This window comes from Phacochoerus africanus, chromosome 6, assembly GCF_016906955.1.
Source record: "Phacochoerus africanus isolate WHEZ1 chromosome 6, ROS_Pafr_v1, whole genome shotgun sequence".
NCBI classification, from domain to species: Eukaryota; Metazoa; Chordata; class Mammalia; order Artiodactyla; family Suidae; genus Phacochoerus; species Phacochoerus africanus.
The window spans coordinates 52,633,745-52,661,317 of NC_062549.1; the positions used below are offsets into that span (position 1 = coordinate 52,633,745).

The 27,573-nt window shown below is 36.5% G+C and overlaps 1 protein-coding gene across 3 annotated transcripts in view; it reads right to left on the minus strand.

Annotated features, from left to right (window-relative positions):
* Positions 1–27,573, minus strand: part of RALYL (RALY RNA binding protein like) — a 751,148-nt gene that overhangs the window by 539,691 nt on the left and 183,884 nt on the right. The gene's annotated exons all lie outside the window — the stretch shown is intronic.

Sequence of the window (27,573 nt, forward strand, 5' to 3'; positions counted from 1 at the left end):
ATTGGTAGATGCAAACTATTACATTTAGAATGGATAAGCAATGAAATCCTACTATATAACACAGGGAACTACAGCCAATCTCTTGGGATAGAACATGATGGAAGACAGGATGAGAAAGAGAATGTGTATATATGTATGACTGGGTCACTGTGCTGTACAGCAGAAATTGGCACAATACTGTAAATCAACTATACTTTAATAAAAAATAATAATGACAATAAAAATGAATATGTTGGAGGAAGAATACTAGATTTGAAATAGAGAATAAAGTTTGAAATATATCCCAATGTCATTTAGGAAAAAAAAATGTTACCAATATTGTTGTCTAAGAATTCTCTATTATCTATTCATACATTAAAGCATATATGTGTATGGCTCTCAGAGAGGAAAGAAAGTAAAAAATATTTAGAGCATTCCTATGTTACTATGCAAGTTTTCTTCTCTGTTTCCAGATGTTTCAAAGTCTATTAAAATTATTCTGTGTCTGCACCGGCACTCCTTTGAAGATTATATTTAAGAAACAGAAGCTTTGACAGTATAATCGCCTATCATCTCCTTTCAATGCCAACAAGGACAAATTCCATCAAATACTCAATGCATGAGGTTCTTTAAAGCATCTAGAGAACACTGGTATTTTTATTTCAACATGTCTTAGACTCTTAGCCCCACGGAAGTTGAAATGTTTCCTGATTACATAAATTTAAGTGTTCAATTTTGATCTTCCTGGGTAAGAGGTAATATGAATATGTTTGTGTAAACTATTTACTAAAAATGGTGATGTTATATCAAAAGAAAATGTCCAGAAGTATCACTTCTTATTTTCCACTTACCAAGCACTTTCTAATCCAGAATATATTTGAATATATGTACCTATTATATATTCCCAAATGTTACTTAGTCGAGTTCCTGCTGTGGCACCATGGGTTAAGAATTCAACTGCAGCAGCTTGGGTCACTGTGGAGGTGTCACTTCCATCCCTGGCCCAGCACAGTGGGTTAAAGGATCTAGCATTGCTGCAGCTGTAGAGTAGGTTGCAGCTACAGATCAATTTTAATTTTCAGCCTGGGAACTTCCATACACCATGCGCATGGCCTTAAAAAAAGTTACTTAATAAAATATTGCAAAAGGTAAGGGAGGTGAATTCCTGCCGTGGCTCAGTGGAAACGAATCTGACTAGCATACATGAGGACACAGGTTCGATCCCTGTCCTCATTCAGTGGGTTAAAGATCCCACATTGCTGTGAGTTGTGGTGTAGGCCGACAGCTGTGGCTCTGATTCTATCCCTAGCCTAGGAACCTCCATATGGCATGGCTGCAGTCCTAAAAAGACAAAAGACAAAAAAAAAGTAAGTGAGAATTTTTCCATTTATTTTTATCGCTACCTCCTCCTTCCTCACTACCCTCACTTGACTTTACATTGACAAACTGATTTTCAAAGTGAGCATACAACCCAAGGTCTCAAGGATAAATATAACTAGATTCCTTAAATCCTAGAAATGCACACTTTTACTGAAGATAGAGAATAATAAGCCCCTAGATACACATAAATACATAACACTTACAAATACACAAAGAATTCCAGAAGTGTTCATTTAGCTATTCAACTATTTGTGCAGCCATTTAAAAATGTGGAAAAGTCAATGCTATGCTATGAAATGGTCTTAAGAAAGGTAAACATATATCCAACAGTCCCTTAATTGAACAAAACACCATGACCCAAATTCAGAATAAATTAGGTATTAGTAGAGTTAATTGAATTTTTTTCTTTTTTCTTTTATTTTAGGTCCTAAATGGAACAGAATCATCTTGCTTCCTTTATATTTAGCAAGTCTATAATTCACTTCCATTGTTTTTTTTAGCTTATGGACATTATCCATTAAGAATAAAACATGTATAACTAATCACAGGGAAATGGCAATCAAAACCACAGTGAGATATCACCTCACCTTGCTGAAAGGCTACTATGAAAAAAACAAGAAAAAACAAGATTTGGCAAGGATGTGGAGAAGAGTATCCTTGTACAGTGTTGGTGGAAACATAAACTGGTGCAGGCACTATGGAAAAAATAAAAAATAGACTATATGATCCACCAATTCTACTCCTGGGTATTTACTGGAAGAAAACAAAGATATTAACTTGAAAACATATATTCACCCCTATGTTTATTGCAGCACTACAGTAGCTAAGATATAGAAAGCAAATTAAGTGTCCATTTACGAATGAATAAAGAAAATGTGGTACACACACACACACACAAACACACAATGGAATATTATTTAATGATAAAAAGAAAGAAATCTTGTTATTTGAGATAACATAGGTGGACCTTAAGAGCATTATGCTAAGTGCAATAACTGACAGAGAAAGACAAATATTGCATGATCTCACTTATATGTAGTATCTAAAAACAAAACTAAACAACAAAACAAAATAAAAATGAAAAACAAGCTTATAGGTAGAGGACAGATTGGTGGTTGCTAGGGGTGAACAAAATGGGTGAAAGAGGTTAAGTACAAAATTCCAGCTATAATATGAATAATTTATGAGAGCCGTAATGTATAGTATGGTGACTATAGTTAAAACTATTATATTGTATATTTGAAAGTTGCTAAGAGAGAAGCTCTAAAAATTTTTATCACACAAAAAATCAGTAACTATGTATACTAATGGATGTTAACTAGACTTATTGAGCTGGTCATCTTCCAATATACACAAATATCAAAATCTGATATATTAGATTATATACCTGAAACTAACATAATGTTTTTTGTCAATTATATCTCAAAAAAGTAATAAGAGCATGTGTAGATTATTAAACTAAATTTTAGAATAGTTTTGTATTTATCTATGGTTTTAAATAATATCCCACAAAAATAAATTAGTATATTCAAAGAAACTATTCTCTCATTAAAACTTTAATATCACATCAAAGTCCTCTTTCTTTTTGTTGTTCATAATATTCCTTTATTATCCTTTTTTAAAATTTTATTGGAGTATAATTGTCTTACAATGTTATGTTAGTTCCAGGTATACAGGGAAGTGTATCAGTTATATACATGTTATATTATATATATATATATCCATTTTTTCTCTTTCAAACTACAACTCAAAGAAAATATTATCTTTTTGAAATGAGTTGAAAATCTGAAAGAGGACATAGTTTCCACATCTAAGTTTTCGAAATAATGTTAGCAGTAGCTACTTTGACTCCCAAGTGTAATAAGAGTCAGCACTTAATGTCAAGGTCATCAGGCTGAAGGATAGTGTTGATTCATTTATTGAGTTTATTGGGTCAATGTACTTGATCTTGTTTCAGTCAAGAGGTAGTTAGTTGATTATATACCTTTTTAATTTTTTAAGAGAATCCCTGAAAGCCTTTATTTCTAGAAAAAACTACATTTATTACTGCCTGGTAGTCTGTGTACTGAAATGTAAGCCATGGATTCAAGACACAACAAACAGCAAAGGGTAATAAGGAAGAGGTTTCATATTCTACTGGCAGTGCAGCTCCCATGGGGAATTCATACAAGCCAAGCAAACAATTTAAGATAAGCTCTAGGGCTCTTTATCTTAGGTAACATGTTTAACATGGGGATGCTTTCGTGGGTGAGGATGAATCATTTTATTTCATTATTTATTGTCTGATTATCGATGGGAACATCAATTTAATACAAACAAAACAAAACAAAAGCCAGGACTCTTGACCATTTACAAGACTTTGCCAAACTTGATGTGGAAAGCAGAAATGGGAAAGGGAGTGGCTTTTTTCTCAAGTGGCCTGTGCCTCTGGAGATTATTCAAACTCCTGTTCGAAAAAGAGATTACATGAGAACCATCAAGAAGTAGAAAGATCTCAGAGCTTAGAGCAAAGCGAGAGGTTTACAAGTGACTTTACTAAAGAGATGGGATCTGAGCTGTACCTTAAAAAAACAAATAGGATTTTATCAGAGTAACCAAGAGAAGCGCTCAGAAGCAGAGAGAACGGGAGGAAACTAAGGAAAGTCCTAATCAGAAAATGAATTAGTGATTTTCTAACTTCAAGGACATGACCCACTATGATATTTCTCATAAAAAGTGCTACTGACCTTTCACATGAGAGTATTTTTCCATCTTTGGTAAGATGTTCAACAACATCCCTAACTTTTCTTTTTTTTTTGGTCTTTTTTTGTGTGTGTCTTTTTAGGGCCACACTTGTGGCATATGGAGGGTCCCAAACTAGGGGTCTAACTGGAGCTGAAGCCTCTGGCCCATACCACAGACACAGCAACACTGGATCCCAGTCACGTCTGTGACCTACACCACAGCTCACAGCAATACCGGACCCTTAACCCAGCCAGCGAGGCCAGGGTTTGAACCCACATCCTCATGGATACCAGTCAGGTTCATTAACCACTGAGCCACGACAGGAACTCCGGCTAACTCCTAACCACTGAACAGATACCCTCTTATTCTTTTTTTTTATGGAGAAAACTGAAAATTCCATTACATGTTTTCAAATGCTCCAGAATGGTGAGAAAGCCTTTCCCACATGCAACCACTGGGTCAAGGATTCAATGAAATTTACTCTTCAATAGAGTGTAATAGAATGGGGGGGGGCATTAAGTGCACTATAGTAGAAAGGGTTACCTTTATAGTAGAAAAGGTAATAAAGGATCTTGTCATGACAGACTCTTATTGACCATCGAATTTTAGAGCTGACAGAGATCTGATCAAGCACAGTCTCAGTAATTTTCAAATTTCATATTTTATTGGCACATCCAGGGAAGAAAGCTTATAAATCACACACCCAGCTTCATGGAAATTAAAGACCAGAGAACCTAAAAAACTTATCGAATTAAAGATGTGTACTGTAACTAAAATGAGGAGTTATAAGAGATTTTTGAGAAGGGACAACTTAATTAAGTTAAACCAGAAGGATTGTACTAATTCAGAAAAACACATTTCCTCCTTAAATAATCAAACAAATAGAAAACGTTTCCCTACCTTTCTTTGTTAATTGAAAACTGGAGCAATAAAAAATCCCTAAAATGGATTTCCATACCTAAAGAAACTAATGGTATCAACACAGTTTTTCCATAACAATTTCTTAGATAATTAAACACCTTGTTTATTTTTAATTTTCTTTTTAATGGCTGTACCCATGGCATCTGGAAGTTTCCAGGTCAGGGGTTGAATCTGAGATGCAATTGCAACCTACAGCACAGCTGCAGCAATGCCAGACCCTTTAACCCACTGTGCTGGGCCATGGATCAAACCCACATCTCCACAGTGACTTGAATCACAGCAATCAGATTTTTAACACACTGTGCCACAGGGAGAACTCCTATTTTTAAATCTGTATGTGCAATATTTATATATAGTTCATCCCTCGAAAATGTCCTATGTCTACCCTACACCATGGCTGGGACAATTACCTACAAAATGCAGAATCTGGATTAGAAGTATTGCCTCTGCTCCCTTCAATAGCTGCTATCATTCTCATATTTGTGGCCATAAGACAATTAGTGCTATAGGCTAGATCTTAATACATTTTTATAGTTCCTTCAACATATGTGCCCTCCTCAGAACTCAACTTTTGCCTCAGCTTTTGAGTCTGAACATTCTTCTGATTTCAGAAACTTCCCCAGACTCAGATAAAAAGTTCTTATTCTTTCAGAGTTCCCATTGTGGCTCAGTGAGTTAAGAAAATGACTAGTATCCATGAGGATGTGGATTTGATCCATGGTCTCGCTCAGTGGGTTAAGGATCTGGCATTGCCACAAGGTGAGGCGTAGCTGTGGCTGTGGCATAGGCCAGTCAGTAGCTGCAGTTCTGATTCAACCCCTAGCCTGAGAACTTCTATATGCTGCAGGTGCCCAGCCCTAAAAAAGACCAAAAAAAAAAAAAGAAAGAAAGAAAGAAAAAAGAAAAAAAAAACATTTTCTTTTTATTTTGTCCTGAGACCAGATAGACCCCACCATGACTAGTCCTCTGTCATGAAAAGGTAAAAGGACAACGCAGTTCTGTTCACACACAGTTCATAGGAATGTTTACATTCCCTGACAAAAGTTGAGTAAGATGGAAATTAATAAGAGAATAATGATACTTGTAAGTAAATGCTTTTGGAAGCAGTCTGGCTTTCTGTAGAATTTAAAACAGAGGTCAAAAGCCTAATACGATCCACAAATATGCATGGGTTGCCCAGTGCGCAGTTTAGGTATAAATGCATTTAGACTGTGATAAGTTTGCTACAGTCTCCACCATCCCATATTACATTATTCTGGGCAACTTCATAAATCCATGTTCCTGTACACATAGGCATTTTCAGTTACTGCCAGAGTATTTAAGTGCATGGACTTTGGTGTCAGAGAGGTTGATTCAAGACTGTGCTCTGCAAGCAACGTTCTAGCTATAAGATGGTATACCAGCTGTCTGGTCAAGCCACTCAAGATGGTTGTACTCTTGCTCTCTGTACAACCCCTGCTCCACCAGTGCTGCTTCACCTACACCCCACTCATAGGACTGACCTTCCTACATTCTTGCCCTGGCTCCACCTAGTGACTGTTCTAACCTTTAGATCAGAGCAATCTCCACTGTGATAGCTTATCAAAAGGGTGGTGATGGGCATGCACTCTGCTAATTTCCCCAGTAACCAATGAGCCAACCTGATGTCAGTTCTCCCTATAACTGGTAACTTCCTCTTCCCCCTGATGGATAGGTGAGAGAGAGACTGCCACAATGTCCTACCCTCTATCTGCCACACACAGCAGGGTGTCACTCGGGGACCTTACATCAGACACGTAAAATCCCCCATCCATTAAACCAATGATGTGTCTGTTGCTGACTCGAGGCTCTTTCTTTCACATGGAAGCTGGGCAAGGGCAGGGCTTAGAGTGTTATATGCGGAGTACTCCTAACACCAGCTAAAACTGCATCGTACAGTTACTGTGAGCATCAACTTAGATAAGGCATGTAAAGTACTTAGCACATGCTCTCGCATATAGTAATTAATAAATGTTACTTCTAATTATTCTTTAGTAAATGAACCCCTGCTGCTAATGACATTGTGTTAGAGCAGAGAACACGAATAAAGTACTTTGCCTAAAAGCAGTACCACCTGGGCATAATTTCATGAACATAATTTTATGTAGACTGCTTTAATGGAAACTGACATTAGGGAAGTGAATTTTAGTAAATGACAGAACTATAATAAGATTTCCTTAGATTGGTTTTTAAATGGGCTACATTGCACAGAAACAATTTTGGCCATTAGTTCCAAAGCAATGTAGTTTCCAGCCATGTGTTCCATACATCATTTTTTGCAGGTATGTAACTCCATAAGCTGAGTGTTTAAGAAATGAAGACAGAGAATCCAAGGATGAGATGACTGCTATGGAAAAAAAAAAAAAAGAGAGAGAGAGAAGGGAGGCTTACCTAGAGTTTTATAAAAATGGGATGTTTCCTAGATCCTCTTAGCTTTCACATTATTTGTTGAAAAAAGAACTCAAAACTTAAAACCTCCTTTTACCGAAGAGAAATATACAGGCTAAGAATGTTTTGTTGTTTGGTATATTCAAAAAACCAAAAGAGATTAATAATGCATTGACAGGGTTAAATAAAAAAGGGAAACTTTACCTTGTAAAAATCAAAAAATGTTCTGTTAACTGAGAAGTAGATTAGAATGTTCAAAGTGCTTGGGGACCGAGCACTCTGTAAAGTCTGATTTATACTGCAGGCATCGTAATGCCTACCTACTTCAGAATGACAAATAGTACCAAGTTGAAGTCGCAACGGCAGCCCCAGAGCAGTCACGGCAAATGTCTTCCATCTTAATAGCTGAGCCTGTGCCATTCTGTACACTTAAAATTCCGAGCATTTAACACTTCTTGTTGCATCTAAATCCAGATACAAAACCCTTCAAATCAAACTATTTACCTCAACTGAAATCTGCCTTGAATAATTCATAAGAAGGGAGAAAGATGGCAGTAAAGAAAGCCAAAGAGAGTTTTAATGAACTCTAGAGTTTCAAAAATAATGGCATAGAAGCTATTACAGCTTTCCCCCTTACCCCGTAAAAAAGAGGATCAGTCTCTCTGACAAGCAATACTCCCAGAAAACAGGAGGAGCAGTACAGGGTTCAGCTTTCTGCTTGTCTGTGATTGATATACAAACAGCACCACTCAGATCATTTACCAGGAGAGCTCTTTTTGAGTGTGTGAACAGTTGAGAAAGCATCTAAAGGATGCACATTCACCTGTTTTATTCTTACATTGTTTCCTAAAATTCCAACGGTATCTGCAGACTCAGTTAAACAGAAACTATGACAATCAATAAACGCAGTGGCTCTGACCTGCTTTTGTGCTGCTTTGCTACCTTTGAAGACTTAGTTGGTGTGATAGGTAGAGTTAGCAGCTATGTTTCCCTGGAAGTAATAAAAAAAGGTTTCATATTCTGCTCCACTAGATAAGCATATCTGCAGTGACTCATCCGGTGAATGAATTTAGGATTCTAATTAAATCACCAAAATAGAGGCCTTTTGACAGTGTTATTACTGGGTAAATTTGTATTTGTTTCCTATCGCTGCTGTAACAAATCACCATAAAGTTGGTGACTTAAAACAATGTAAAATTATTCTCTACAGTTTTGGAGGTCAGAAACCCAAAATGAGACTTACAGAGCTAAAATTAAAATTGAAGCAGTCCTGCATTCCTGTGGAGACTCCTAAGAATTCATTTCTTTGCTCCTAGAGGCTGCCCACATTCCTTGGCTGGAGCCCCTTGGTTTTCAAAGGACTTAACTCCAACCTCTACTTCATACCATCTTCTTCTGGCCCTGATCTTGCTGCTTCCCTCTTTAAAAGACCCTATGATAACACGGAGCCCCTATTGGATAATTCAGGATTATCTTCCTCAGGATCCTTCATTTAATTTTATCAGCAAAGGCCCTTTGCCATGTATGGTGACCCATTCACGGGGGCTGGGGGAGCTCCCTGGGGAGTCATTATTCTACCTATAGCAAGGTCATACTAAGTTAATTGCTTAATGGAAATATATTTATAAGTTAGGTATTAGGCCCCATGTGGCTTGATTATGAGCAAAAGCAGAAAAAAATCTCAATAATTGTAACGTGACCATTTTTTTTTTCAAAGTAACATTTTCTAAAACTATATTTCACAAAATTGTATAAAACTTACTTACAGACTTTTAAATAGGTAAATTTCTCAGTTGCTACTCTCTGTTAATTAAGAATAACTGGATATTTCAATATAGATAAGATTAAACTATTTATATCCAAGCAATTTTCATTAACTTTTTAATATGTTTTTCATTTCCCCTTCTGGTCTGCCAGTGCTTAGACACCTAGAACTTGAAACATAAGTAATTGATTTTTAATACTTACTAAAATGAATAAGTATGTGGATGAAACTATTTCAGATGGCTATATAGTAAAGACAAAATTCTAATGTTTATACATTTTTAAAGCAAAGGAATATTTCTTTATGAAATAGTAAATGCACAGCTGATGCTCAATCAACTTTTAAGAACTATATAAACACCTTTTCAGATAAGCCTCATTACAAATACATGTTAGTATTTTTTAAAGAAATTCTTAATAAAACAAATCAATCTCAATGATGGAAAAATTTTCAAATAAAAATGATCCAAAATGTTGTTCTTTTAACAGCTGCACCTGCAGCATATGGAAGTTCCTGGGCTAGGGGTCAAATCCGAGCTTCAGTTGTGACCTCCACCACAGCCACGGCAACACTGGATCTGAGCCCATCTGCAACCTTCGCTGCAGTTTATGGCCACACCGGATTCTTAACCCACTGAGTGAGGCCAGGGATCGAACCTACCTACTCACAGATACAATGTCAATTCCTTAACCCATTGAGCCACAATGGAAACGCCCATAAATATTAGTCTTAACTTCAAGTAGCATCTTGAAATGGGATCTAATCTAGATGCATATGACAAGTTCAAACATGATTCTAACGATTTGTTGAATTTATGAACAGTAATAATTGCTATCAAAGCACAAGAGAAATGTTTAACTGATAACCTGTGCAACAAAACAATATGTTAAATAAAATGGTTATTTTAAAACTTTAAAAATACACTTCCTTTAAAATTTTAAATAATTTTAAGCCAGCTTCCAAATTATATATGATCATATCAAGGGTTGCAACCTTATCTGTAAGTAAGAGCATTTTAACAAATGAACTATAAATTAAAATTAGTTTAATTACTAAACTTATGTATCTGGGAAAAGATAAATGAGGTAGCTTCTTTGAAGGTATATTTAATTTCTAAATATTTCACTCTTAATACTTCTCATTTTAGGAATTTTCACCAAAACCAAGGTTTTATTTCACTATCAATCTTAAAAGGAAAGACAATGAATTTAAATAAAATAGTTTATCCTCACAAAAATGTCCTCCAGGAGTTCCCATCATGGCTCAGAAGTTAATGAACCTGACTAGCATCCATGAGGACATGGTTTGAGCCCTGGCCTCACTGATCCGCCGTAGCCATGAGCCGAGGTGTATGTAGGTTGTAGACATGGCTCAGATCTCAAGTTGCTGTGGCTGTGGCCATAGGCCAGCAGCTACAGCTCCGATTGGATCCCTAGCCTGGGACCCTCCACACGCCATGGTGCAGCCCTAAAAAAAGACAAAGACAAAAAAACAAAAAACACCTCCATTACTTCAAGCTCCCATGTGCACATTAAATTCTGTTGATATTTTTAAGGAACATCAATGATGATGTGAGTATTTGTGATGTGTTAAATATTATTCAATAGAAAAATAATAAAAGTCATTGATTTGAATTTCCATTGTAATTTAAAGAAAATGCAAATGCTGATGGTAAATTACTTCGTTTACAGATTACACTGAAGATTTTTGAAATTAATTATACTGTCATTTCTTCTTACAAAAGAGAACAAACATAAATATCTGATCACAGAAATCCTCAAATATTTTCAACTCAAAATTCAAGTTACTGAAAATAACCCCACTGCACAATTCATTAAGTAAATACAAAGGAAATTATACTTTTAAATAATTGTACTTTTTTTAATTGGAAAAGATGGAAATTGGGTATTGAGGAAGTGGTTGCAGTGAAAATGGAATATCCTAGACATGAGAGCAAAGATAGAAACAAAGAATACATAGAGCATAACTCTCCACTATGTGCATGAGTCTGTTTAAATATATCAAATATTTTAAAAATTATTGAATAAAATAATAATACCACTTTAAAAAGTGAGCTTATGATAAACATCTAAAGGAATACACATTAAGTGTGGACAGTGGCTGTCTATGGACTATGATGATTTTTTTTAATTTTCTTTATATCTTGAGTGTCTGAATATTCTGCCAGGAACATGCTATTACTTTAACAAGCAGAACTAAGCAATGTTGATTTTTCTTTACAAAATATATTTTGTTTTAATCTATGAGCCAAAACAAAGATGAACTTAGTTTCATTTTTGCTTTCCAAGGAGAAAAATTAGAAAATGCTATGCCTGACTTTTTAAAAACAGTACTTTCTATTTGTATATGTAGCTGAAAGAACTGTTCACTTAGGAAATAAAGAATTAAACCTATTTTTATATTTTTTGTGGAAATTCTTTATACAAAATTGTGAATTATAAAGTATATTTTATTGTGTTGAAATCCATAAACAAAAAATTTATAGATTTATCTTTAGCAAATAAGCATCATATTTATATTCAGTTAAGATTTCACCATAGCATATTGATATTTAAAACTCTTAAGAAAAAAATCTGATCAAGCTATTATATGATTATTTTAATCACTAATATATTTTATTCAAAAGATAGGAAGTATTTCTTTGCAGAAGGGAATAAATTACAATTCAACCTGAGGGGTTGCTCTTAGGTTTGTTTTAATATTGAGCAGCGACAGAAATGACAGTTTTTACTCTAAGGATCCTGATTATATTATTGCTAAAGCATCTGACTCATGTTTAACGAAATTTATAAAAGAAGAACCTTAAGGCACAAAAATGTATAACTGCACTTCATTTTCAGTTTGTTTCATGCTTATTTTCATGAATTTCTATGAAAGTAAGTAGTTAAATGATATTAATACCATTAGTGCATTTATAACTACTATCATTTTCCAAGAAGAATAGTTATGAATATTATATAATATATAATATTCTTATAATAATATTATAAGTAGTTAGTTAAAATCTAACTACTTAAAATCATTATTCTTATAATAATATTATAAGTAGTTAGTTAAAATCTAACTACTTAAAATCATTCCATAATTATAGGATACCCATGCCATTAATAATTCTGCTTTCCTGCCTTTCTATATCTTCCTTCCTTCCCTTTTCCTGTTTCCTTTTTCTTTCTTTCTTTCTCTCCTTCTTTCGTTCCTTTCTTTTTCTTTCTATTCTTTTTTCTTTCTTTTCTTCCTTTTTCCTTTTTCTTTCTTTCTTTTCTTTTTCTCTTTTCTTTCTTTCTTCCTTCTTTCTTTCCTTCCTTCCTTTCATAAACAATTTGTTTTGCATGGATTAAAATATACCTTAAATTTACTCAGTTTTGCACAACAATTTTCAGATGGATTATAATCTAACAAGCATGTTGAAAAGAGAGTGACCTGCAAGCTTGAAACCATGCTATACAGGGAACATTTACAGAAGCAGAGAGGCCTAGAATGTGCAGGAGAGGGTAAAAAAAAGGAGGCAACTCATATCCTGTCTTCTGATGTAAATTAAAGACAAGGCTGGCATTGGGATGTGAATCTGACTTGATTAGTAAGACTCAAGTTTTTCACCTATGTTCAACAGAAAGAAACTTCAGAGAGCTGGATGTCAGGTCAGATAAGATTTATACACAGATAAAAATACTTAATATTCATTAAACGTTTACTATTTGTCAGGTACCAAGCTCAAAGCTTTACATGTATTATTGTATTTAATTTTCATGACCACTTTATCAGGTGCCAGGGAACTAATACTCAAAGAGTTTAATAAATTCCAGACATATAGCTAGTTAAGTGGTAGAATTAGAAGTTTAAAAGAGTCAGATGGATAAATCTCCCACACTTATGCACTATTCTGTAACATGAGAAAGAATTAAAGTACTTGCTGGATGGCTTCTTGACAGATTAAGCCTGGACAGGTAGCTGAATCAACTAGGCTTCCTATGGTAAGCAGTTTTTTAGATGCCTTCCAATAATCCCTGCTTCCTGGTATTGATATCTGCGTTTATTCCTTTCTCTTGAGTATTTCGTTTCTAACCAAGATTATGTGACACTGTTGAAGAGATGTAATTCTGTGACTGGGTTATAAAAAATTGTGACTTCATCTTCCTAGTCAACGCTCTTTACTGTCTTCTCAGTCTGCACACTTTAAAGAAGGCGTCATACTGGAGTAAATCACTAGCCAAGTAACTGATAGCAGCTCCCAGTCAAGAGCCAGCAAGGAACTGAGGCCTTAGCTACAACAGCACACAAGGTACTGAATTCTGCCAACAAATATATTAGCGAGTTCAGAAGCAGGTCCTTTACCAGTTTTGAGTTTTCAGATGAGAGGTCCCATGCCTGGCTGACACCTTATCTGCAGCTTTGTAAAACATCCTGGAATAGAAGTCTTGGGTTAGCAATGCCTGGATTTCTTTCTTTTTCTTTTTCTTTTTTTTTTTCAAGTAGTAGAGGTTTATTTTTTTTTTACATAATAAAATACATATATTTAAACACAATTATATTCACACAGATTATTATATCATGGATCTTAAGAAAGAGATTAAGTGACTCCCTCTGGAGAAGTGGAATGGAAAATATGCTGAGACAAATAGGCAATTTATTCTATATCCCATTTTGTATGGCTTTCATCCTTACTATTTAGTATTATCTATTACATTTCAATTTCACCTTAAAAATTAGCATTATATTAAAATTGCTATATTATGCCAATAAAATTTATAAAGAATAAAGCCTTATATACCATTAAATATTTTATATAGCATAATAAAAAGAATAGCTTAACTGGTAAGAAAATAACAAAAATAATATACCCTCTGAAAATAAGTAAAATATAAAATGCATAAAAAAACAGTGTAACTATATAAATATGTCCTCACAATTTGTTACATCTTATCGATTCTTCAATATAGGCATACATCATTCTAGGTGATATGATAAGACATTATAGACCTTACATTGTACCATGGAGAGAAATGGTTATTAATAATACAATTGTAGAACAGTATTATTTAATTGTACAGTTGTATTATTTAATTAAAATTATCATAAATTCTTTGATGGAGAGTAAACCAGAATCAGTTCTAATAAGACTTCAGCATTCCAAGAATGATGTCAAATGACTCTGTTCATGGTGGATTATGCACTTATTTACTATGAGATGTATTTCTTCTCCAGAGATTCCTTATTTGTGTATCAATTGTAGATTTTTGGTTTGCTGTTATTCTGAAGTTTTGATTTAAGAGTCTATATGTATATGAGATTGTTTCAAGTTGTTGTTCTCTTAATTGCAAGTGCATCTCCAGTGTCTTGCATTTGTACCCACCTCTTCTCATGATTTCTGATTTTGGTGGTATAATTGTGCATGGATGGTTTCATATCTTTACTGTATATATACCTTTACTGGTGAGCCTTGTCCTTTGTGGACTTTTTGTTTCCTGTTGCTGTGTTTTCTTTTCTGCCTAGAGAAGTTCCTTTAGTATTTGTTGTAAGGCTGGTTTAGTGTTGCTGAATTCTCTTAGCTTTTGCTTGTCTGTGAAGGTTTTGATTTCTCCTTCAAATCTGAATGAGAGCCTTGCTGGGTAGAGTAATCTTGGTTGGAAGTTTTTTCCTTTCATCACATTAAGTATATCCTGCCACTCCCTTCTGGCCTGCAGAGTTTCTGCTGAAAAATCTGCCAATAACCTTATTGGGGTTCCCTTATATGTTGCTTGTTTCTTTTCCCTAGCTGCTTTCAAGATTTTTCTCTTTGTCTTTAATTTTGGTCAGTTCGATTAATGTGTGGCTCGGTGTATTCCTCCTTGGGTTTATTTTATATGGTACTCGTGGTGCTTCCTGGATTTGAGTGAGTGGTTCCTTTCCCACGTGAGGGAAGTTTTCGGCTATTATCTCTTGGAATATTTTTTCTGTCTCCTTCTCTCTCTCTTCTCCTTCTGGCATCCCTATAATATGGATGTTGGTGCGTTTAACATTGTCCCAGAGTTCTCTGAGACTGTCTTCATTCCTTTTCAGTCTTTTTTCTCATTTCTGTTCTGCATCCGTAATTTCTACGAATCTGTCCTCCACCTCTCTTATTCGTTCTTCTGCCTCCTGTATTCTGCTGTTAGCTGCTTCTAGAGAATTTTTTCTTTCAATTATTGTATTTTGCATCTCTTCTTATTTAAGTTTTATATCTTGTATCTCTTTGCTCAGTGTTTCCTGTAAACTATCCATCTTTGCCTCCAGTTTATTTCCAATGTCTTGCATCATCTTTAGCATCAACAATCTAAAGTCTTTTTCCTGGATGCTGAGAAACTCCTCATCACTTAGCTTATTTTCTGGGGTTTTTCCTTTCTCCCTCATCTGCGATATAGTTCTCTGTCTTTTCATTTTTATAGGTTTTTGGCATGGTGATGATTTTACAGATAATAGAGTTGTAGCCTCTCTTCCTTCTGGTGTTTGCCCAACTTGTGGCTGAAGTCAATATGGTGGCTTGCTGTAGGCTTCTCCATGGGAGGGGCTGATGCCTGCCCACTGGTAGGTGGAGCTGATTCTAATCCCTCTGGTGGGTGGGGCTTAGTCTCTGGATGGGATTAGAGGCAGCTGTGTGCCTGAGGGGTCTTTAGGTAGCCCATTTACTGAGGGGCGGTGCTGTGATCCCACCTGGATTATTGTTTGCCCTGGGCCTTCTCAGCACTGGCTGACTGAGGGGTGAGGCCAGATTTTCCCAGAATGGCCACCTCCAGAGAAAGGCACTGCTGCTGAATATTCCCGAGAGCTTTGCCTTCAATGTCTGTCCCTCACAACAAGCCACATTCACCCCTGTTTTCCCAGGATGTCTTCCAAGAACTTCAGTCAGGTTTGACCCAGATTCCGATGGAGACCTTGCTCTGCCCTGGGACCCAGTGCATATGAACGTCCGTATGTGCCTTTTAAGAATGGGGTCTCCATTTACCCCAGTCCTTTGGAGCTCCTGCACACAAGCCCCTAGCTTTCAATGCCAGATGCTCCAGGGGCTCTTTCTTCCAGTGCCAGATCCCTGCATGTGGGGCTCAGAACTCTTACTCCTGTAGATGAGTCTCTGTGAACCATTTAGTTTTCAGTCTGTGAAGCTTCCCACCCTGGAGGTATGGGGTTGTTTATATCACAAAATCACCCCTCCTACCTCTTGACGTGGCCTCCTCTTTTTCTTCTGGAGTAGGGTGTCTTTTTTAACGTTTCCAGTCCATTTGGGTGGAGATTGCTCAGCCTTTAATTGTGAATTTTGTTGTTTTTAAGAGAAAAGTTGACCTCCAGTCCTTCTGGATTTCTGATTCATGGAAAGTGTTAGATGGTCAATGTGTGTCGTTCTTAACCACTAAATTTTGAGGTTAATTTGTTACACAGCAGTAGATAACTAATACACATTTCTAGGTCAGACTATACATTATTCAACTTCATATACTCAGAAACTAGCACAGTTCTTTAAACATAAAAAGTAGCCATAATCGCCAACAGACTAAGTAGAGAGAGAACAAAAGAAGAAAAGGTTAGACTAAATGATATTTAAGATAATTTGAAACTTGAGATTCTATTACTATTCATGTAGGATATAAAGTAGCCTCTTTACCATGTCCTATCCACTTTAGCAGAATAAAAGGTATTACAAGAAAAAGCCTAAACTCAATTAAAAAATTTATTTTCTCCTGTACTCCCTCTACTCCCCCAAGTTTACTGAAATATAACGTATATCCAAAAGAGTCACCCAGGAGTTCCCATTGTAGCAAGGCAATAATGAACCTGACTAGTAACCATGAGGATGCGGGTTCAATTTTTGGCCTCGCTTGTTCAATTCCTGGCCTAGTACTGGCATGAGCCGTGGTGTAGGTTGAAGATGTGGCTTGGATCCTACATTGTTGTAGCTGTGGCATTGGCTGGCAGCTGCAGCTTGGATTCAACCCCTAGCCTGGGAACTTCCATATGCCACAGTTGTGGTTCTAAAAAATAAAAAAAAATTTCCCCTCTTGTCTCAGCAGAAACGAATCTGACCTGCATCCATGAGAATGCAGGTTCTATTCCTGGCCTTGCTCAGTGAGTTAAGGATCCAGCATTGCCATGAGCTATGGTGTAGGTCACAGACATGGCTTGGATCCCGTGTTGCTATGGCTGTGGTATAAGCCAGCAGCTACAGCTCAGATTTGACCCCTAGCCTAGGAACCTCCATATGCCTCTGGTTCAGCTCTAAAAAGACAAAAAAGAAAAGAAAAAGAAAAGAAAAAGAGTCACCAATTTTAAGTATGCCATTTGATAAATTTTCAAAGTGAGAAATATTCATGTAACTACCACAATCAAGAAATTATTGTGAAAAAAAAAAGAAAAAAAAAAACTCCTGAAAAAGCTTTTTTGCGCCCCTTTGCAATCAAGCCTCTTTCCTGACTCCTTCAGGCAACTACTTACTGATCAGCTTTCTCTCGCTACAGTTTTACATCTTCTGGAATCTCATACACAGAGATGTTTTTAAATGTTTGATGTGTCTGGTAAATGCACTAGGTGTAAATAAGTCAGTGGTAGCTGGATTTAATACTTTTGTTTTTTATTCGTAATTCTATATGTAAATTTCTTCAATAGACTATCCTTACAAATAAATAATATTATCTATAAGAAAAAGACCAAGCATTTCCAGTGGCAATCTTATTAATTGATATTTAATAAATTGACCTAAGAGGACAGTTTCTAAATTCCTCAAAGATCCCTGGGATTTATCCAGAACTTTTCCCTCTTAACACTGGCAGAAAAATAGGAATAACTTTTGTACTGTATTAAGCTATTCTTCAGTGGCCATTTATCAGCTTTTTTTATTATTATTATTATTTAAAAGCTAAACGAATGTTGAAAGTGAAGCAGAAAAGAATTTTGCACTTAAAGTTATAATTCTCTAGATTCTGCTACAACTGGGCTCTTTTAAATTGGTTCCTGCTGATTAAATTTTCAACCCTTGACACAATCAGGCTGCTTTTGAAATCCTGGTATTTCTCCTAGTTGCATGTAAGAGACATACAGTCATTGAATAAAAATGCTAAAGGCATTTCCTTGAATGTTTGAATGTAAGGGTTGATGATGGATGGATGAACAACAGTGAGACCCACAAAATCAAAGTGGTCAACAAAACTCAAGAGCCCATCATCCCTTGCTAGAAGGTGCTGTATCAGGCGACTTTGAACTCCTACAATTTTTCATTTAACAAATATGTGTTGAATTTTCACAATGAGTTAGGCACTGCATTCGCTATAGAAAATGTTTCTTCACTTACTGGGGGAAATGACTAATAGTTACTACCACGAATGCAGGAGTCAGTTCCAATTGCAGAAGCTTTGCTATGTCCACAGCTTCAAAGCTCCATTTTACATTTTAAGTGTCTGAGTAAATCCTAAAGAGTGCTGTTGATGTCTGTCTCAACCTGCAGATGCCCTTCGGTAACCACTTACCATCAAACAATTGCATTCAGAGGTAAACAGTACAGTGAACAGAACAGTCGGTTTGGGAGCTGACTAACCTAGATGCAAACTGGGTTCTGACTTTCACTAAATAAGTTTAGTGGCCATAGGAAAAAGAACCTAACTTCCAAAGACAAAATTTCTTCAGATGAAAATGAGTGCTTTACCTATAACAAGATGTCAGGCAGGGCTTTTCCTTGTTTTTCAAACATCAGTTAAAGACTAAATTGAGAATAATAAGAGAAAGGACTCTAAAGAGCACCTCTCTTAGGGGTTTTTAACGAGCAGTGGAACTGGCTACAAACCTACCCCTCATCTAGACTATCAAATGCATAATTATGGGATGCATCAGGAAAGAGAGTCGTCAAGGCAATGAGACTATCCAAGGGAGGAGTTTCAGCTTATCACCTCCCCTGCGCATGTGCTCCACATACTTATCCAAATCGACCAGCTCCAAGGGATCTAAGGGTAGTGAGTGGGGCACTTTCAACACAGGAGAGGCATGTCTCAATTCTGACCACAGAAGTGTGCAGGCAAATTTCCACTTTGATGAGAAAATTTTGGAACCAGCTGATAGGTGGCTCCTGGAGTTTGAGGAAGCATTTGAACCTTGAGATGACTGCTTCCTTCCCTCCTGGAGAATTCAGCAAGCAGAATGTTGGCTGGTACAGTCAAACAAGCAGAGCAAGAAGAGAGGACAGTGGACTGGCAGTCCTACATTCCATTACTTGGCAGGATAAGAATGCCTGCATCTCCTATAGGCTGTGCATCCCATAGAAAGTAATTTGCTATCTTTATGGGATCCTACAGAAAAGAACCTCCTGTTGGAAATAAGGAGGCTATGGGATTGTTTGCTGTGTGCAGGCTGGGTGTCTGCTAAGATGCAGTGGTCAGAGGGCAGGGGTCCCAAACGGTGGTGAAATTGGGAAGAAAGGAGGGTTCTAAAAAGTTGACCAATTTACCCCACAAGGCAGCCAGCTCCTGCCAGTGACAGAGGTGCCTAACACTGACAGCAACTGAAAAAATCCCAGTCAATTCAAAAATTATTCCATGGGAGTTCCCATCATGGCTCAACGGTTAACGAACACGACTAGGATCCATGAGTATCCAGGTTCAATCCCTGGCCTTGCTCAGTGGGTTAAGCGTTCAGCATTACCCTAAGGCTCGGCTCAGATCTGGCATTGCTGTAGCTCCAATTGGATCCCTAGCCTGGGAACCTCCATATGCCACTGGTATGGCCCTAAAAAGCAAACATATATATATATATATATATATATATATATATATATATTCTAAAATATATATATATTCTAATATATATATGTATATTTTAGAATATATATATATATTCTAAAATATATATATATTCTAAAATTCAGGGCCAGAGCTAGTTGTCAGGCTTGAACTGAGGAAATGAGAGGCATTTTGAATTTTATTTGCATTAAGGACAGCTTAGAAATTTTAATAACTGAAAATAAATTTAGGTTGTTTAAATTAAACTGTTCATAACAGAAGGTCTGAAAAATTATGGCCTCTACCTAACATGTATCAAATCACAGAGTCAAAAGACATGATAACATGGTTGAAGAAAACAAAGCAAAAGTGCCTTCTGCTTATATTGGCTTTAAGTTCAGACCATTGAATAAAACATTACATAAGGATTATAGATAATACATGTTAAATGCCTACCATAGTACCTGGCACACAGAAAATGAGTTTAATAAATATGAGTTACTGTTAGTTTTATTACCATGTCTCTGGCACTGTTAGTTACTTTACTTACATGCATTACCTCTAATCCTCCCAATAAATCTACAAGGTAGCTATTATTATATTTATTATAGATGAAGAAAAAGAGGAAGCAGAAATGAAAGAGGCAGTCTTCACCCTCAGAAACTTAATCTAAGGGAAGCAGAGTAGTACATTCACGATGCTAATGGCGCAGAGACTGTACAAGGTATCATTGGAGGCTGACTCAGACCACACTTAGGCTTTCCGAAGCGATCTGGTCCCCCAAATAGGAGTTAGTTACCCAAAGAAAAATAGGGACAAAATTCCCAAATAATGGGCTCTACGAGAGGTTCCACATGGCTAAAGAACAGGGAGGGAAGTAGCAAGAAGAGAACAGGAGTGTGGGATGGAGTGATGCAACAAAAGACCTGGAACCCTCCTTGGTCACTTACCCTGAAGCCGATGTGGAACTAAATGAATTTAAGCAAGGAAGTGGCCACTGCCATGTAGGGATCCAGAATTAGAACCCAGAAGTAGGGCATCTCAGTGTAAGGGTCCCCACTGCTGAATCAGGCCGATCTTTAATCTCTCTGACCTCTCAGTATCCTCAATTATATAATGCCCATTAATGTCTTCTCTCTGTTTTTTGTTTGTTTGTTTCTTTCTTTCTTTTTAGGGCTGCATCTGTGGCAACGCCACATCCTAGCCGCATCTGTGACCTTTAACCCGCTGACCGAGGCCAGGGATCAAATCCACATCTTCTTGGATACTAGTCAGGTTCTTAACTTGCTGGATCACCACAGGAACTCCTAATGTCTTCATCTTTAAAAAGGAGCAAGGATAACACCTTCCTCAAGGAACTGTACTAAAATGCCAAATTATGAAGTTCTGTCTCAGTCTTATACCATGAGCACAAACACTAAGAATGCCAGTCAACTCTCCCTGATTTTTCTTAAAAGGGGCAATTAATTATATTACTGCCAATTAAATTTCTCCTCTGCACTTGGACGCATGCTATGCATCCAGTAAATTTTTAAAAACTCATTCTATGTGCTAGCCTAAAGACATTTAGCTGGATTTTTTTTTAAAGTTCTATTTCTACTGTAAATTCTAACAAAGACAAACTTAGAAAAACATGGCAGGAAAGTCAGGATGGCTAAGGGCAAAAGCTAACTATGGAGGTTTCACTTGAAGTTCCCAGAATGGCAAGAGTAATTACAGGTTCGGAACTTGTGGCAATTATAGCAAATTCAGAGAAGTGCAGTGCTTCTCCTTCCTCTATGCATCGGCAGTGACTTGGTGACTTAATCCAAGTATCAAAAAAGCCCCAACTCTGACAGGATGCCCTTTTCTCTAAGTGGATGTTTGCACTTCTTTGTATAAGTGCCAAGAAAAGGGAGAGAAAGGGAGAGAGAGTTAATGTTATCAGGGTGAGATACAATAAGAGCATCTTCTAAGGCAGCAGAATGATATAGTGGGAAGAATATAGCGTCTTGTCCTGGAATCAGCTCCTCACTAAGGCCTGCTAGAACCATGGTGGAACTGGCTGACAAACTTTGATCAGAAGGGTGAATGGTCAAGCTCAGGGCCAGCCACAGAGCTGATTACTGGGTGCAGTGTATGGGGTCTGAGATTGATCTGACAACAAAGGCTGGCCCTGACACCTCAGGCACCTTTCCTGGGTACAGCTAGGAAAGTCAGAATGCAGAAGCCAAGGGGCTTCATAAATTTAGGATCTGTTTCATCAAGTTCTGATACAAAGAGAGTCAATCTTGAGAAGAGGGCAGGTGGAAGGTTTTAAGAAAGAGGTTTTAAGGAATAGTTCTGCAACAATCCAGAACAATGTGGCTATACCTCCCAGGACCTAGGAAGAAACCCTTCAGAATATGACTAAGAGTAGATGGATGAGGGATCAGAGCCCCTGTCCCTTTGTCCTAAAATGATCTTTAGCTGAAGTAAGAATAATACTTTTTTTTTAACCTTTCCACAAAAAAGAAAATCATGGACATGGAGAACAGACTGTGGTTGCCAAGGGGGAGGGAGTGAGATGGATTGGGAATTGGGGGTTAATAGATGCAAACTATTGCCTTTGGAATGGCTAAGCAAAGAGATTCTGCTGTATAGCACTGGGAACTATGTCTAGTCACTTATAATGGAGCATGGTAAAGTGAGAAAAAGGAATGTACACATGTATATGTAACTGGGTCACCTTGCTGTACAGTAGAAAATTGACAGAACACTGTAAACAAGCTATAATGGAAAAAATAAAAATCATTATAAATGGAAAAAAATACCTAAGGTTCATTTTTATTGTAAGTTTTTTTTTCTGTCATATGATTAGATGGCTTTAAAGGACTTCTTTAAAAATAAGAGGACAGGAACTCCGAGTTGTGGCTCAGCATTAACAAACTCAGCTAGTATCCATGAGGATGCAGGTTCTATCCATGGCCCTGCTCCGTGGGTTAAGGATCCTGCATTGCCATGAGCTGTGGTGTAAGTTGAAGATGCAACTTACTAATTTGATGAAAGGGTAGAGGATAGTTATAGAGAGATTTAAGAAAAATTAGAACTTTCTTTGACCCAACACCTTTTGAGTCTGCTTGATACCAAGCCTGGATTCTAAACTGCTAGAAATGAGGAAGCTGACAGTGCTATGTTCTTATAATACCTTTAATGTCTGGTTTGATTCCTAGGACAGGCCAGTGCCAGTGGACCTAGTCAAAGCATAGTTCTTATTTGAGAATTCAAAATCAAAGATTGGGAAAAGATGAAGTTAAGGGAAAGGAGGAGGGAACTGACAGTCACATTTTTATATGGTACTTTACCTGATGAAATCATTTCACCGCACCCATATAATAGGGGGAAAAGGAAGCTATAAAATAAAAGAGATAGGAAAAAACTCTCAGAAGTATAATGGTCCTTGAAATGTGTATTAGTCTTCATCCAGAGTTCAAAGAATATCTATTATAGAAACAATATTATGCTTTCATGAAAATGCATTTGTCGTTGATTAAAATAGAGTCCTATGATAAAAAATCTTGTGGGACATGCTCTACAGGAATTAGAAGAGTGACATGATAGATGAAAATTGAAAGTTGTTTCAGGTTCATATAGAGGGCACTGTATAATCATAATGATGATCGCTTGCATTTGTAAAGGATTTTAGTTTTCAGAATGCTTTTATACCCATCATCTCTTCTGATCCTTCCAACAACCCTGTGAGCTAGGTAGGGCAAAAATTATCATCTCCGTTTTAAAGGAAAGGAAACTTTATATCTTTCTCAAATAAGTAATTTTGTATTTAAAACGATTGTATAACATTTTACTCTTCTTGATACCTCCACTAGCCTGGTGAAGCACTTACACATTGATAAAATAAATTTTAAAAATGAGAGTTAGCAAAAACTAAATAAAAATTTGTAAGATGGAAATGTTACAGAAGGTACGGCATGATTAAAAAGAATGAAATTGCATGAACACGTATGTAGGTAGCTGGACATGGGGACTTATTTTGTATCATGTAGTTTAAGTAGCTTCCTTATTCTTTGGGACATTTCCATGTAAATATCTGACTACTATCTCAAATTTCATGTGTCAAAAACCGAACTTTATCTCTCAATTTTCCTATAACTAACTATAGAACACCAGTTCCTTTCTTTACCAAAATTGGACAACTTGGTTTTAGTTTGTTCAACACCACCCTTCTTTTTTATTTTTTAATTTTTAATTTTTTTGTCTTTTTAGGATCGCACTCGCAGCTTATGGAGGTTCCCAGGCTAGGGATCAAATCAGAGCTGTAGCCACTGGCCTACACCACAGCCACAGCATTGTAGGATCCAAGCCATGTCTGTGACCTACACCACAGCTCATGGCATTGCTGGATCCTCAACAGACTGAGTGAGGCCAAGGATTGAACCTGTGTCCTCATGGATGCTAGTCAGATTCATTTCTGCTGAGCCACAATGAGAATTCCACCCCACCCCACTTTTTTAACCCCTTTTTTATGGCCACACCTGTGGCATATGGATGTTCTGGGGCCAGGGATTAAATCCAAGCTGCAGTTGTGACCTACCCCACAGCTGTGGCAACACCAGATCCTCGATCCCTTAACTGTGCCAGGCCTGGGATCGAACCCACAACTTTGCAGTGACCTGAGCTGCTGCAGTGGATTCCTAACCCACTGCACCCTGATAGGAATTCCATAATTAACCTATGTGAACTCAACACCCCATCTTTTTCTTCCTTTAATTTATGCTGTCTCTACGTAAATCCCAGGTATTCACTCACTGAATTTCACACTGTACTTCAGTCTGTCCATTTTATAACTTGCCTTAGCTACTGCAAGACACCATCAAGTGATTCCTTTCCTTACAAATATTCATTAGATCACTCTCTTTTTTCCTTAAAAAAAAAAAAGTGCTTTACCTGCCTTTCAGAATCCTTTATTATCAACACACAAATGCTACCCAATTTCCAAACACTCTCTTTTCTTTTTAAGGAGCCCTGCATCCTCTCGCACCTCCAAGGCTTTATGATTTTTCCTCCATCAAGTGCTCAATGTCTTGCTTCAATCATGTGGAAACCAAAGTTCTGTTTCTTGCACATATTTCTTCTCTGAACTTTACTCAGTTGTCACTTCCATGATTCTCCTGTTCTGCAGAAGGTCCACTTTAATGAATACCTACATGATTTATACTTTGTGAAATTCAAGCCAAGTATTAATTATATAATGTCTTATACTGATCTACATTTATTAATTTGCATCTCTAGTTGTGCTGATGGCCTCTAAGAGGAGGCAATGCATTTTAATATTCTTCTAACATCCTCAGGTGCCAAGCAGTGATGAAGACATAGGGTGAATTCTTTTTAATTACTAACTATATCCAAAATTCATGCTCACCATACATGATGTTAAGTGCTGAGATTATAATGGCAAATAAGAGGTCTGCTACTGCCCTCACTGAGCTTGTGGTCTCCAGCACAGAGAAGCCCAATAAATACCCTCAGTGGGGAGTGCTGACTGCCTAACATCATGTAAAGTCACAAAGAATAAAATAAGAATGGAGAGTTGATCGGTATTTATTGCAAAACAAACTAACAAATGAAACAACACCTTTTGCTTTATGAAGCTTAAATAGTTGATGAGTATTTCTGTTTTCCATCACCAGCATAGGGACCATAAAACGGTTCTACATGACATGAAATATGAAGATTAGTGAAATGCTTGGCATTTCAAGTTGGCAACTAGCAGGAAGATAATTTATAATTCAACGGTATATATTTTTATATTCATCAAACGCTGTATGCTTAAAATCATTTAATTTTTAAATATAAATAAATAATTACAGTGACCCTAATAACTATATAAAATAGACTGAAGAACTTCAATATTTTGGTTATTCACTGTGGGAACAAATAAATTATGTTAATTTAAGTTAATTCTTTAAATTTTTACAGTAATACTGAATTTAGCTAGCAAATGTTTAATAATCCAACCATCATACAACATCTGCTTATTGAGGCATTTTCTTTACGCATGTACTACGTACAGATTTTTGTAGACTTAATTAGCAATGTTAGACCATGGGGAAAAAATAAAGACAATTTTAAGAATAATTATTTCAAAAGAGATATGCTACTCATATTTCAATTAAAAGAAAACTTCACTGCAATAACATTTTTGTACCAGTGCTGGTTTAATGTTGAGGAAGGACAGATATTTAATTCCCATCCCAAATGTAAGTATTTTAACCAGCATACATTCACTTTTTGACATTTTATGTCAAATCATTATGGAGACAAAAAAGAAGAGTGAAAACATCTCTAATGCAAAGAAAAGCCAATTTTTGATGAAAACTATATCAAGAAGACAGCAGACCATGTTAGATGCATCAGGAAGATTAAAATGAAGGGAAGATGAAAACAGGTTAATTGACTTAGTATTTAGGTCACAGGTAAACTTTTAGTGCAGTTTGAGTATACTAAGTAGGGGTGAGGGGAGGGGTTGAGGTCCTGAGCACCAAGCCTTTTCTATTGCTTCAAAAATATCTGATGTTACATAAAGAAATCAGTGGACCACTTCTGGTGTAAATGAAGAGTGAAGGAATTGCAGGGAACAGGAGCAAACATGTTTGGAGGCAGAGAATATGGAAGTAGTGGAAAAGAAGCTGTAGATCAAAAATGACATAGGATAAATAATTGAAGAAGGTGGAAAGACGATGAAACTGAAATATGGGGAAGAGAGAGGGTCAAGAACACCTTTTATTGCATATGTACATTTTAAAGTGGGGAAGAGTTGAGGACAATGTCAAACACTGAGAGATGGAGGGATCTGACACAAGATTTAAAAAAAAAAAAATCACACCAACAATTACAGAGAACGCAAATGGGAATGTAAAAAGGGGATAAAGCAATATTGTCGTCAGAGCATGACTCAACGTGAGAAAATCTTCTAAAGAGACATTTATTTAATTAATAGGTTAAAAGAGGAAAACTGAGTACCAATCTTCATAAAAAAACTCGATAATGGATTGGATATGAGGACTGAGGAAGTCTATGAAGTAGGCATCATCTGTCCCATTTTGCAGATAAATAAACCAAAGCTTTGGTGGAATTAAGTAACCTGCTCAACATCAAATAGGGCAGAGCCAGAATTCTAACAGAGGCCTGACACCAAAGTGCATATCCTTTCTACAGCAATAAATTATCTAATCTTTTGAGAAACATATAGACTGCCAACATTAAAATTTCTTATATCATGGAGTAATGGATAAAACACAACTAGCTAAATATCCTGTGAAATCACGTCATTCATGAAAATTCTCAATGTAAATCTTCTAGCATTAATCAACCAGTATTAAAGCAAATTACGGCATATTTTCATAGATCATGAAGGAGAGTAGTTTAGATGAAATTTTTAATTTATAAACTGGCAACTGTGGAAATGCCATCTGTGGAAATGTTTTAAATTGTCATTAAATTTATTCAAGTTGTATTTATTAAAGCTGACATCAGGTACACACACACATAAATACACTATGGAAGAGGAATACAAACACTGGGAAGTATTACTCTTTTTTTTGTTTGTTTTCCCACTAAGCGAGGCAGGAATCGAACCTGCAGCCTCATAGTTATTGGTGGAATTTGTTTCCACTGCACCGCCACAGGAAC